The following is a 12,695-nucleotide window of genomic DNA, read 5'->3' as shown; positions in this document are numbered from 1 at the left end:
TATGCATGAGTTGTACAAAAAAATCAAAATCGTTAGCAAATATTATGTGATGTGAAATTTAAACATATTATATAAAATAAATCTAAATACATTATTGTATTGTTTACCTGTAGAAGAAATTGCTTACGTTGGAAAATGGTGGTGGTGAAGAAGAAGACGAACAAAATTTTAAATGACCAAGAAGAAGATGCTTGGCAAAAAAAAATTGTGATTTTTGGTGGAGTTCTCGAGAGTTTAAATAGAACAATAAAATTGAAATGGGGTTGAGATCATGGTGTGATAACTTCTACCATGATGAGTTAGTGGGTGGTTATAGTGGACAAGAAAAATAAAAAATTAATAGAAACATGGTATATGCAAATATAGGGAATTAGTGTTAACTTAGAGATTTATTAATTTACAAAATTACACTAGGTGTAGGTTTAGGTTTTAGTTCAAAATATCTCTCTTTTATATATATGATACAAGGAGTACAAAAGATATTTCGTATAAAAATTTATTATTTATATTTTTAAATATTAGATATTTGTAATAAGGGTGTTTTAGACAATACACAAATCATTAAAAAATTAATCGTGTTGCTGGGACAAGTGACACGATTTGAGAGGCATATCTCATATAAGTTATGTTGCTGGGATCGCACCCTAGACAAACCCCTAAAATTAATGGGCGAATGGCAAAAAGGCCCCTCACATGTGACTTAAATACATTTTGGTCCACAAAAAAAAAGCAGTCTCTCAATTAAACCCATCCCCATGTCTTTAGTCTAAAATACCCTCCATAATATAATTCTTATTAATTCCATCCATTATGCCCTAACTTCCTTAATATTACACATTGACCCCGGATTTAAACAAATATATCACATTAACCCCCGATTTTTTTTTTTAGAAAATAATTTTTTTTTTCCGGCTTGATTCTGACGTTGACTTTTTTTTTTTTTTTTTTATTTTGAATTTTTTTTTGTGAATTTTTTTCTCGGCCGGTCAACCACCGTTGACTTTCTTTTTTTTTTTTTGAATTTTTTTTCTTAGAAAAACATATTTTAATTAATATTACTGTCGTGGCTACTAAATTACTGTCTCAGACAGTAATATTACTGTTTGGGACAGTAATATTATGAATATTATTTTCCCAAACAGTAATATTCTTAATATTATTGTCTAAGACAGTTAAATTACTGTTGGATACAGTAATTTAGCGGCTAATGCAGTAATATTAATTAAAATAATTTTTTTTAAGAAAAAAAAGAGTCAATTAACAGTTAAATTACTGTCTCCGACAGTTAAATAACTGCTGGAGATAGTAATTTAGCAACAAATACAGTTAATATTAATTAAAATATTTTAAAAAAAAAATCAATTAACAGTTAAAGTACTGTCTCCGACATTTAAATAACTGCTGGAGACAGTAATTTAGCAACGAATGCATTTTTATTAATAAAAAATATTTTTTTTAAGAATAAAAAAGTCAATTAACAGTTAAATAACTGCTGGAGACAGTAATTTAGCAACGAATATAGTAATATGAGCAAATGGCAAAAAGGCCCATCACATGGGACTTAAATACATTTTAGTCCACAAAAAAAACAGTCTATCAATTAAGCCCATCCCCATGTCTTTAGTCAAAAATACCCTCAATAATATAATTCTTATCAATTCCACCCATTATGCTCTAACTTCCTTAATATTACACATTGACCCCGAATTTAAACAAAAATATCACATTAACCCCCAAAACTTTTTTTTTTTCAGAAAATAAATTTTTTTCGGAAATGTTTTTTTTTCCGGCCAGCTTCCGGCGTTGACCGTCGGAGACCGCCGGTCTCCGGCGTTGAATTTTTTTTTTTTTTTTATGAATTGTTTTTCTTAGAAAAAAAATATTTTAATTAATATTACTGTCTTGGCTACTAAATTACTGTCTCAGACAGTAATATTACTGTTTGGGACAGTAACATTAAGAATATTATTTTTCCCAACAGTAATATTATTAATATTATTGTCCAAGACAGATAAGTTACTGTTGGAGACAGTAATTTAACATCCAAGGCAGTATTTTAATATTAATTAAAATAATTTTTTTAAGGAAAAAAAAAAACTCAATTAACAGTTAAATTACTGTCTCCGACAGTTAAATTACTGTCTCCGACAGTTAAATAAATGCCGGAGACAGTAATTTAGCAACGAATACAGTAATATTAATTAAAAATATTTTTTTTTAAGAATAAAAAAGTCAATTAACAGTTAAATTACTGTCCCCGACAGTTAAATAACTGTTGGAGACAGTAATTTAGCAACGAATACAGTAATATTAATTAAAATATTTTTGAAGAAAAAAAAAATCAATTAACAGCTAAATTACTGTCTCCGGCAGTTAAATAATTGCCGGAGACAGTAATTTAGCAGCCAAGATAGTAATATTAATTAAAAAAAAAATTAAGAAAAAACAAAATTATAAAAAAAAAAAAAAAAAGTCAACGCCGGAATCTGGCCGGAAAAAAAACATTTCAGAAAAAAAAATATTTTCTGAAAAAAAAAATTTGGGGGGTTAATGTGATATATTTGTTTAAATCCGGGGTCAATGTGTAATATTAAGGAAGTTAGAGCATAATTGGTGGAATTGATAAGAATTACGGTTAAAATTGGGGTCAAAATTGAAATTAGGGTTAAAATTGGTTAATTGATGAAATTGAGCTAAATTGGGGTGTGAATCATGAAATTGGAGTTGAATTGGGTTTCAATGAATTAGGGGTAATTTTGGTATATATAAAAGGATTTTCCTTATTTGCAAATAAGTTTGAATAGGCTGGATTTATTTGAAAAACAAAAAAGTTGGATGTCCCTCTTTTAATTAAGTGCCCTTGTCATGGGCCTATTTGCCATTACCCCTAGTAATATTAATAAAAATATTTTTGAAGAAAAAAAAAAAAGTCAATTTACAGTTAAATTACTGTCTCCGACAGTTAAATAACTGCCGGAGACAGTAATTTAGCAGCCAATACAGTAATATTAATTAAAATATTTTTTTTAGAAAAAACAAAATTATTAAAAAAAAAAAAGTCATCGGCGGCTGACCGGCGGTCTCCGGTGGTGGCGGATCAAAATTGAAATTAGGGTTAAAATTGGTTAATTGATGAAATTGGGCTAAATTGGGATGTAAATCATGAAATTGAAGTTGAATTGGGTTTCAATGAATTGGGGGTAATTTTGGTATATATAAAAAGATTTTCCTTATTTGCAGATAAGTTTGAATGAGCTGAATTTATTTGAAAGACAAAAAAATTGAAGATCCTCTTTTAATTAAATGCCCTTGTCATGGCCTTTTTGTGATTTACCCAAAATTAATAGAGTCGAGTTCTCTATACATACGGCTTGTACATTTATATAAGTCTTAAAATAGTAGACCAAACTTATCGCATCAAGAGTATATATTTTATATACATAAATAAGATAAAACATGATAATAAATAATTGATATTTAGATAATATATATACATTTATATATCTTGAAACATCTTTTTTGTACACGATGTTGCTAGTAATATTCGACAATCCGTCGAATTCGGACTTGATTATGGTCTTTATATCAACTCAACTCTTGACTCTTAATAGGGCACCGTGCAATTGACCATGGCTCAATACAGATCCGGGAAGATACGAAATGACGTGCAAAGTTTTTGACCCTGAAGGCTCTTGTTGATGGTCATTGCAAAGGAAACCATCAACGAAAATTGTCGCCTCTGAAATTTACGGGCAGAGTTGAGTTCTACGGGACCAACGTCATCCGAAGAATAAAAATAACATCAGCTATATTTTTGTCGGATATAATCTTGCAGCTAAGAATATGAATTCTCATTTTAACAACTTGAAGTTTGGTTCCATTGCAAAGTCTTTTTGTCTGATCGATGTTTCGTATGAGAATAGCATAAACACCTTCGTGGAGTTTCAACCTATGTGAAGGGAGTCCGGAGCACAATACGGCGTTGATGAATTTGATCGAATAAGTTTGAGCGTTAACTTCTGAACTCTACTCACATCCTTGCATATACTATCCGCGCTGAGGTACAACTTCTCTTTGCGGGGAACGAACGAACATAAGTAGTCGTTGACAAACTCTAGGCAATCATTAGTCAGCGCAAGGACCATCCTCCCTTTGAAATAATCCGGATTTGATATGTTACTCAATAAAACACGGTTAAACAAATTGCAATAGTTCCAATGATGAATTTTCAAAATCGGGAATTAACATGTCCTTGGGAATTTCAACGGTCGTTTCAACTTGTTTTTCTCCCGCTTGATTGAAAGATTGTGCGTTGTATTTTTTTTCCTAACCAATATTTTTTTTTCCACTGGGTTTTTATTAGTCAGAAGGATTTAACGAGGCAACATGAAAATTACAATAGGGGCTCAATAGGTATCTCCAAGGGAGAGTGATGTAAATACTATAAATACTATGGGTATTCCTATTTCTAGTTTTTGTTGGAGGAAGTTAATTAACTTCCCACTAGATTATAACTTCTCACTATTGTAACCTCTTGTAACTTCTATTGATGGTTTTATCCTACATTAATGAGAATACTCCCTTCCCTAAATGACTCCCACAATGATCTATCTGCGCATTTTATTGTTTATTTGTGTCATCTCCTTCTCTCTGTAATATTTTTATTTATGCTCTTATGCATTACATCGTTCCACAATCATGAACCGAAGAACTAGATTTGATAAGTCATTTTACAACAATGATATAACTGTGTGATATATGTCATACATAAAATATAGGGGGAATTGGCTCTGGACTTATATAGGTAGAGATCCTAGTTGCTAGATGAATATAGGCATAGGTCCTTTGTCATAAAAAAAATAATATAAATAAAACAAAACAATTAGTATATAGACACCCTCAATTAATAAGAAAACAAATCTCAATTAATAAGAAAACAAATCTCATATATCACTCACTTTCTCTCCAATCTTACGCATCTTTTTTCCTATATAATCTCTCATCTATCTCTTCCTCTCCATCTCGTGTTTCTCGCTTTTTTCTTTCTCTATAACCTTTCTCGATTACATATGTTCGATTTTTATCCCTTTGGAATTCAAATTCTTTTGGATTATGTTGTAGGGAAGAAAAAAAAATGGGAGCTTTACATTAATGGATGATTTTTCGGTGAAAGAGTTAAAAGCGGACAACAAACATAAATCGCTCCTTGCTTGCACAAAGTGAGTTTTTTTTCTTCTCGTTTTGTATTTATTTGTAGTGAGTTTATAATGTATGTTGTATTTCTAATTGATTTTGGTTCAATAAATAGCAAAAAACAAAACAATGAAACAACAAAATCAAATTGCAGCATTAAACACAAACTGCAAATTGCAACCGATAACAGTAAATTTTGTTGCAAACTGCAAATTGCAATTTTTGCATTTTTAGAATATTTCTTATAATTTTATTGTTGTTTTTTGCATTTTTATGATATGTATGATATTTTTGTTTTGTATTTTTTTTTTTTTTATTATTTGCATTTAGATATTGCATATCATATTTTCATTTTATTGTTTGTAATTAGATGATGCTGATTTTTTTACTTGTTCGGTTTGCTGTTTGTATTTGGCGAATTCATAGGTAGTTTGTTGTTTTAAATTCAATAATGCAAGTTTTAATTATTAGTTTGCTATTTGCATTTTACAGAGTCATAAGCGGACACGGTGGCTGCGGCAGTGGTGCGACGTTCGTAGCGGTGGTGCATGTTTTACAACCTGAGTTGTTACCGAACAACAAACAATTTCTAAACATCAAACGACACGAAGGCAGATTGGGAAACAACAAATCGAACGAAGGAAAACAGAATGAATGCAAACTGCAAACGACCTTGTAAATTGCAAACGCTCAGACACCCAAACCTATGGAAGGCTTCTGAATTTGTGGAGATTTTGGTTTTGAAGAAACATGGAAGAAATCGATATCAAGAGATTTGCAATTCTAATTTTCGAATTTGCAATATAATAGGGAGAAAAATAGGGGAAATTTGATGATTTATTTACTATATTGATAGGGGTACTTTTGACAAATTAAAAATAATAAAATCTGCTCGAAATTAGAGTTTATTAAATGGATTTTAACACATATAATCTCTTATAGGAGGACATATAGCAAATTGCCCATACCCATCAGGACCCAATTAGCTTGGCCTTACTTTTAACAAAATTCTATCCAACTCAAAAAAGGAAGGTGGCAACCCGAAGGCTCCATGATATATTGAAGCATTTCAAACGAAAATCGATACATGCCACTTGACCAATTTGAGATTTAGTGGCTTCCCTTTCACTTGGTCAAATAATCGACAACAACCCAATACGGTCTAGATAGGGTCTACAGAGATGCTGTTCTTGGAAATCAGGCACATGTATGCAGCGGAAAATAAATAAAAAAATATTTGAAAAACGAGTTTTAACAAATAATCACGTGTACAATATAACAATTAATTTCGTACCTTGTTGCTTCTCGCACAATTTAAATACATACATATATAATTAAATTGCCTAAACCAAAACATTTAGCATGCTCGTAAACATAAAATATAAATTCATGATTATCATGTAATAATTAATTAATAACATATAATAAAATTAACATGACTTAATTAATTAATAAACTAGTGGTTTTAATTAATTACCCTCGATGCGTGACTTGGCAGACGAGACGATGGCTAGCTGCCAAAATACCAACTTCAACAGATCTGATCGGCTGGAGGAGCGATCTGGCGGCGGCGGCGCGTGGACTTCACGTGCTGGGCAGCGGCGGCGCGTGGGGCTGCTGCTCGTTCCTCTTAGGTTTCACCTTACACTGATTTCCACACCCTAATAGCACTAGATACTAGAGTGTTAGCGAAAAAAGTAATTGGATAAAAGAAAAAGAAGAACCACGGCGAATTCCTAAAGGGAGTGGCGTCGGAGGCGTTTAGCCGAGGGAGAGATCGGCCGAGAGAGAGAGGGGGAGGGAGATGAGCGGCTAGAGCTTCTTATTTTTTTCACAAGATTCTATAATTCAGGATTTTGTAGGGTCTTGTGATTTAACCTAGTGGACTTAAGTTGGTCTGTGCCCAACAACTCAAGTCCAATATCATTTCTTTGTTCGTTTCTCTCAAACCAACGATCGGAAAATCATAACAATTATATTTTTGAGGTCGTTATCAAATCCTCGTCAATACGAGTGCCAATTCTTAATTTCCAATTTCTAAAAGTGGAAACTCTAATTCAGTGCACCAGCTAAATCGGGAAACTTCCCAATTTTGAATGTTCACTAAAATATCGGCTAGTCTTTTTCTTAGTTTATTCTCATTAATAATTCATAATTACGAATGTTGAACTTAATCATATTGACTTCCATTTATGCAAAGACTAACAGTTACTCTTTGACCGTTTACTCAAGGAATTCATGTACACGAGAAGTGTGACCCTCGATGGTTAAGGTGTTAGCTAGCCGTGGGCCCACAACACATTGTGGTTTAAACTCGTCCCTATAGTTATAACTAAGATGAAGCTAATTTCGACCTAATTGCCCAACGAATCAAGATTAGCGTCTAGCAACTACGCGTCATAATTCCCTAGATACAAATGAAGTGCCTGCAAGAACCGCGTGATATAGTTAACATATAGTACGATCCCTTCGTTACATATGTCCCGATTGAACTAGAGGCATTGGTTCATCGAAACCTCATTTATAGCTCAATAACTCTGTGAACGTTCTTAGTATTGAAATCGGTTTGTGTATGACTTAGAGAAACACATTCCTTAATCATCACACAGTGAGCTCTGTGGAGAGACTTAATGATTACAAATTGTAAGAACATACATAACATCCAAGACTATTCTAGTGATCGAATCCCCGACTACAATACACAGACCTCCCACTAGATTTCGAATTGCACGAACACTGGCCCTTGGAGCGGTCCTCGGTGGGACTCAGGGACAGGTACCGATATAGCTGGCCCTCTAATGAAGTTGAACTGATGTCTGTGTCTTAAGGATTAATGGTGTACAACTATATCATAGAAACCTCTACTCGATTATTGGGAATCGCTTAGAGATTTCTAGGATGAGGGAGTTCAGTGAACTCATCTATACGAGCACCCACTTATGTATGCCGATATCACAATATTGATTACCGATGAGACGCGGTACACATACACTAAGTGCTAGTCTCAAATGAAAAAATGTCGATATCCTCATTGATGGCCTTACCCGTTGACTAAGAACATGGCTTGATAGTTATATTACTTAACTAAATATCTCATGATCAATTATAAGTAATCATAATAACTATAAGGACTACATCTATGCTTAAGGAATGGACAAAGATATAAAATGCCAAAAGGGTTTTTTTTATCATTAATACGAAAAATGATTATTTATTACAATAATAAATGAAAGACCACAACAAGTTGGCTTGTTGGTCACCTACTCTAACAACTGCATGACGACCTTTGTTTACCCAAGCTAAGGTACAACCAGAGGCGGTACTTAGTAGGGGCAGAGGGGGCGGTTGCCGCCCCCCCCCCCCCCCCCCCCCCCCCCAAAAAAAATAATTAATACTATTATATTAGATATATATTATATGTATAAGACTTTAAAACAAAAAGAAAAAAATAAAACATAAACCTAATTGAAGTGAGTAAAGAGCCGTAACATAATATCCTACACTAATTGTGGTCCCTCTAACTTATATAAAACAATATAAATCCTATTCCTACAAACTAAAAGACAAAACAAGAAAACATAGAAAAGAAGGTGCTTCGTGTATCGTGACTTTTGTTCTTTTCTCAAAAACTTGAAGGTAAAAATTTTACTATTATCTTTTATTATTTTTCTTTCTTTATATTTGGATGATTTTCTAATTGTTATTATTTTTTGATTTCGAAATAATATCGTTATGTTTATTTTTTATTTTTCTATGTTTGCTTGGATATCTAAGATTTTAGTAGTTGACTCAATGAATTATTTTTTGTGGAATCATAAATGGGTTCTTTACATCAAATTTAAATTTTATTGAATAACTTTTTTTCATAGTCGTATTCATTGATTTGGGGTTTATCGAGCTTAATATTTCGTAGATTCGTTTTAATTAATTGTAATTGTAGGTTTTGTTATTGCGATGTCTACACACCAATCTAAGCGAATAAAAAATAGACCAATTGGAACATTTTTTAAGAGTGTCAATGAAGTGCCGAAGGCACCTGGTGTTGATAGTTCCGTTGTTGATGACCGAGAAATAGTCGAAACTTTTGCTCATAAAGATCATTTTTTTGCTCATCAAGTTGAACAGACTGCTACAATTGATTCTAACCAAGAATTAATTTTGGAACGTGATCTGGGAACAAGTCTGCAAATTTGGCAGTATCGTGTTAACCAACAAGATGAAATACGACGGTCTTACATCAAAATGGGGCTATATCAATTTTACTTATCCAAATATCCCTATTCAAATAATACCAAATATCCAAGGAGATTTCAGCACTCTTGGTTTGCCCAATTTCCAACCTGGTTAGAGTATCCACCTACAACAGATGCTGCATATTGTTTACCTTGTTATCTTTTTGCAAGTAAGCCAAATCCACATTTTGGGGAAAATGCATTTACTGTGGCAGGATTTCGCAATTGGAAACAGGTTAACGATAAAAAGAAGTGTGCTTTTCTAAGTCACGTGGGAGATCATTCTTCCACACATTTTGCTGCAGTAAAATTATGTGAGGATTTAATGAATCAATCTCGACATATTGACAATATTATGATGAACCAAAGTGCATAACAACTACTTAAGAATCGCTTGAGGCTGAAAACATCGATTGATTGTGTCCGGTGGCTTGCATATCAATCATGCCCTTTCCGGGGACATGATGAAGGGCCAAAATCAACAAATCCGGGCAATTTTATCGAAATGGTTAAGCTTTTGGCAAGGTATAATGATAAAGTATCTGAAATAGTTTTGAAGAAAGCTCCTCATAATGCCAAATACACGTCTGGCAAGATTCAAAAGGAGATATTGCATATCATTGCTACAAAAGTGCGAACCAAAATTCGTAAAAATATTTGAGATTCAAAATTTTCTATTCTTGTTGACGAAGCACGGGATGAATCAAAAAAAGAGCAAATGGCTCTTGTTTTGAGGTTTGTCAAGAAAGTTGGTGTTCTTCAAGAACGTGTTTTTGAAATTGTCAGTGTGAAAGACACTGCTGCATTGACTCTTAAGTGTGATTTATCTACTATTCTTTCTCATCATGCATCAAGTGTGGACAATCTTCGAGGTCAAGGTTATGATGGGGCAAGCAACATGCGTGGTGAATGGAATGGGTTACAAGCATTATTTTTTAAGGATTGTCCATATGCATACTATGTGCATTGTTTCGCTCATCGACTTCAATTGGCTCTAGTTACAGCATCCAAGGAAGTGATTCTTGTGCAACAATTTTTCATGAAGTTGGATTCTATTGTCAATATTGTTGGTGCTTCTACAAAGCGAAATGGTGAGTTACTTACTGCACAACAGGCTGAAATTTCTCGTCTGATATCGATTAGTGAGCTTGAGACTAGTAAATGAGCTAACCAGATTGGTAATTTACAACAGGCAGGTAATACTCGATGGGGTTCTCACTTTTCTTCAATATGTAGCTTATTAAAAATGTTTATTGGTACTGGTATTGTGCTTCAAAGTATTAGAGTTGATGGCGCCAATTTTTCTCAACGCGGTGATGCTGATTCTGCTTATTCTACCATGACATCCTTTTCAATTTGTCTTTATTCTGATTTTGATGAAAGAAATTATGGGAATTACTGATGTTCTTTGTCAAACTTTACAGCAAAAGCCTCAAGATATCTTAAATGCTACGAATCATGTTTTAACGACAAAGCAACTCTTGCAGAAATTGAGAGATAATGGATGGGATGCTTTTCTGAGTGATGTTACATCATTTTGTGAAAGCCAGGATATTGAGATGCCTGATATGAATGGTGTTGATAAAGTAGGCCGAGGAAAATCGATTCATCAACCTCGTGATATTAATATTACTATTGAGCATCCTTTTCATTTTGATATCTTCAATACCACAACAAACACTCAGTTGAAAGAGTTGAATAGCAGATTTTGTGATCAAACAGTAGAACTCTTGACTCGATCTTAGCCTCGCTTTAGATCCTAGTAATTCATATAAGTCGTTTAATGCTGACGATATTTGCACTTATGTTGAAAAATATTATCCTGAGGATTTCACTGAACGAGAAAGACTCCTCTTGAAGTTTCAGTTGCAACATTATTATCTCGACGTGGTCAAACATCCAGATTTATGTCAGATACCAACTTTAGCAACATTGTGTGAAGGGTTAGTGCAGGCGAAAAAGTATAAAATATATTACTTGGTTGACAGATTGATTTGCCTGATATTACTTCTTCCTGTTTCTACCGCTACTAGAGTGAGCATGTTCTGCTATGAAGCTTACTAAAACTAAACTTCGAAACAAAATGGAAGATGAGTTTCTTGGAGATTGCATGCTTCTACATATAGAGCGGGATATTGCTGATACTTTTAGCACATATTCGATTATAAAATATTTCTACACAATGAAAGATCGTTGAGTTCATTTTAATTAAAAAAAAAATCTAATTGTTTAGAATTTTTCGTGGGACAAAATATATGATAGTTTTATTTTATTACTTATCGTTTAATGTTTAAATACTATTTTTAATTTATCTTGATTTGTTAGATATTTATTATATATATATATATATATATATATATATATATATATATATATATATATATATATATATATATATATATATATATATATATATATATATATATATATATATATATATATATATATATATATATATATATATACATCTAATATATATATATTAGATGATGCTATTATTAGATCACATGGGATATTGAATTAGAAAGAGTTGGGAGAGCAAGGTAGGTCATGTGCTCACGAGCTAGATGGTCCTGAAACACTCTAATTAACTTAAGAATCCTGCAAACAGAAAACACGTAATCTAAGCCGGGGGTTGATCTGGCAGAAACCCCTCCGACGCTCAAATTAGATGTGCGGATAGTCGGTAATAGTAGAGAGAATACGAGCAAATTAATCGATTGAATAATAAAAACGTACCTTAATTAAATGAATTTAAGTTCTATTTATACTTAATTTATTGGGCCGAGATCAATTTATCGGACCCAAACCTTATTTGAATATGATTGGGCCTCCGTAGAAATAGGTTTTAAATTGGGCGTGTGGCCCAGTAAATATGGGTCTATTGGGCTGGGCCAATAGGCATATCATTAAGCCCCCCACTCTCGAATCGATGTGGGAGCGAAGTTGAGAAAGGTGTCGGATCGTGTCGAGAATAGACTTGTATTCTGATTTTCATGTTTGTGTCGTGTACGAAGAGATAATAATGAAATTTTATTATTATTTTGCAGTCTGGATTGGTAGACGGATTTATATTTAAGGTGCTTAAATATAAATTTTTTTTTGGAGTAATTTATTCCTTTTGAAGTCAGTAGGGAGAAGTTTCAAGATTCGCGTGTAATAAATATAGGTGAGTAATCAATTTTTATCCCCGTACTTTATTGATTTTTCTTCATATAATCTGTTGTGGAAAAGAATATATTCTCTGGTTGAGAGGTTCGTGAGATAAAA

The 12,695-nt window shown here is 32.8% G+C and overlaps 1 pseudogene; it reads left to right on the top strand.

Moving 5' to 3' along the window:
• The first annotated feature begins 9,147 nt into the window (after positions 1-9,147).
• Positions 9,148-10,590, top strand: LOC148770230 (uncharacterized; annotated as a pseudogene).
• The last annotated feature ends 2,105 nt before the right edge of the window (positions 10,591-12,695 follow it).

This window comes from Erythranthe guttata, chromosome 6 (assembly GCF_056151865.1).
Source record: "Erythranthe guttata isolate IM_541 chromosome 6, IM_541, whole genome shotgun sequence".
In the NCBI taxonomy this organism is placed as follows: Eukaryota; Viridiplantae; Streptophyta; class Magnoliopsida; order Lamiales; family Phrymaceae; genus Erythranthe; species Erythranthe guttata.
This window is presented reverse-complemented; position numbering and strand designations above follow the sequence as displayed.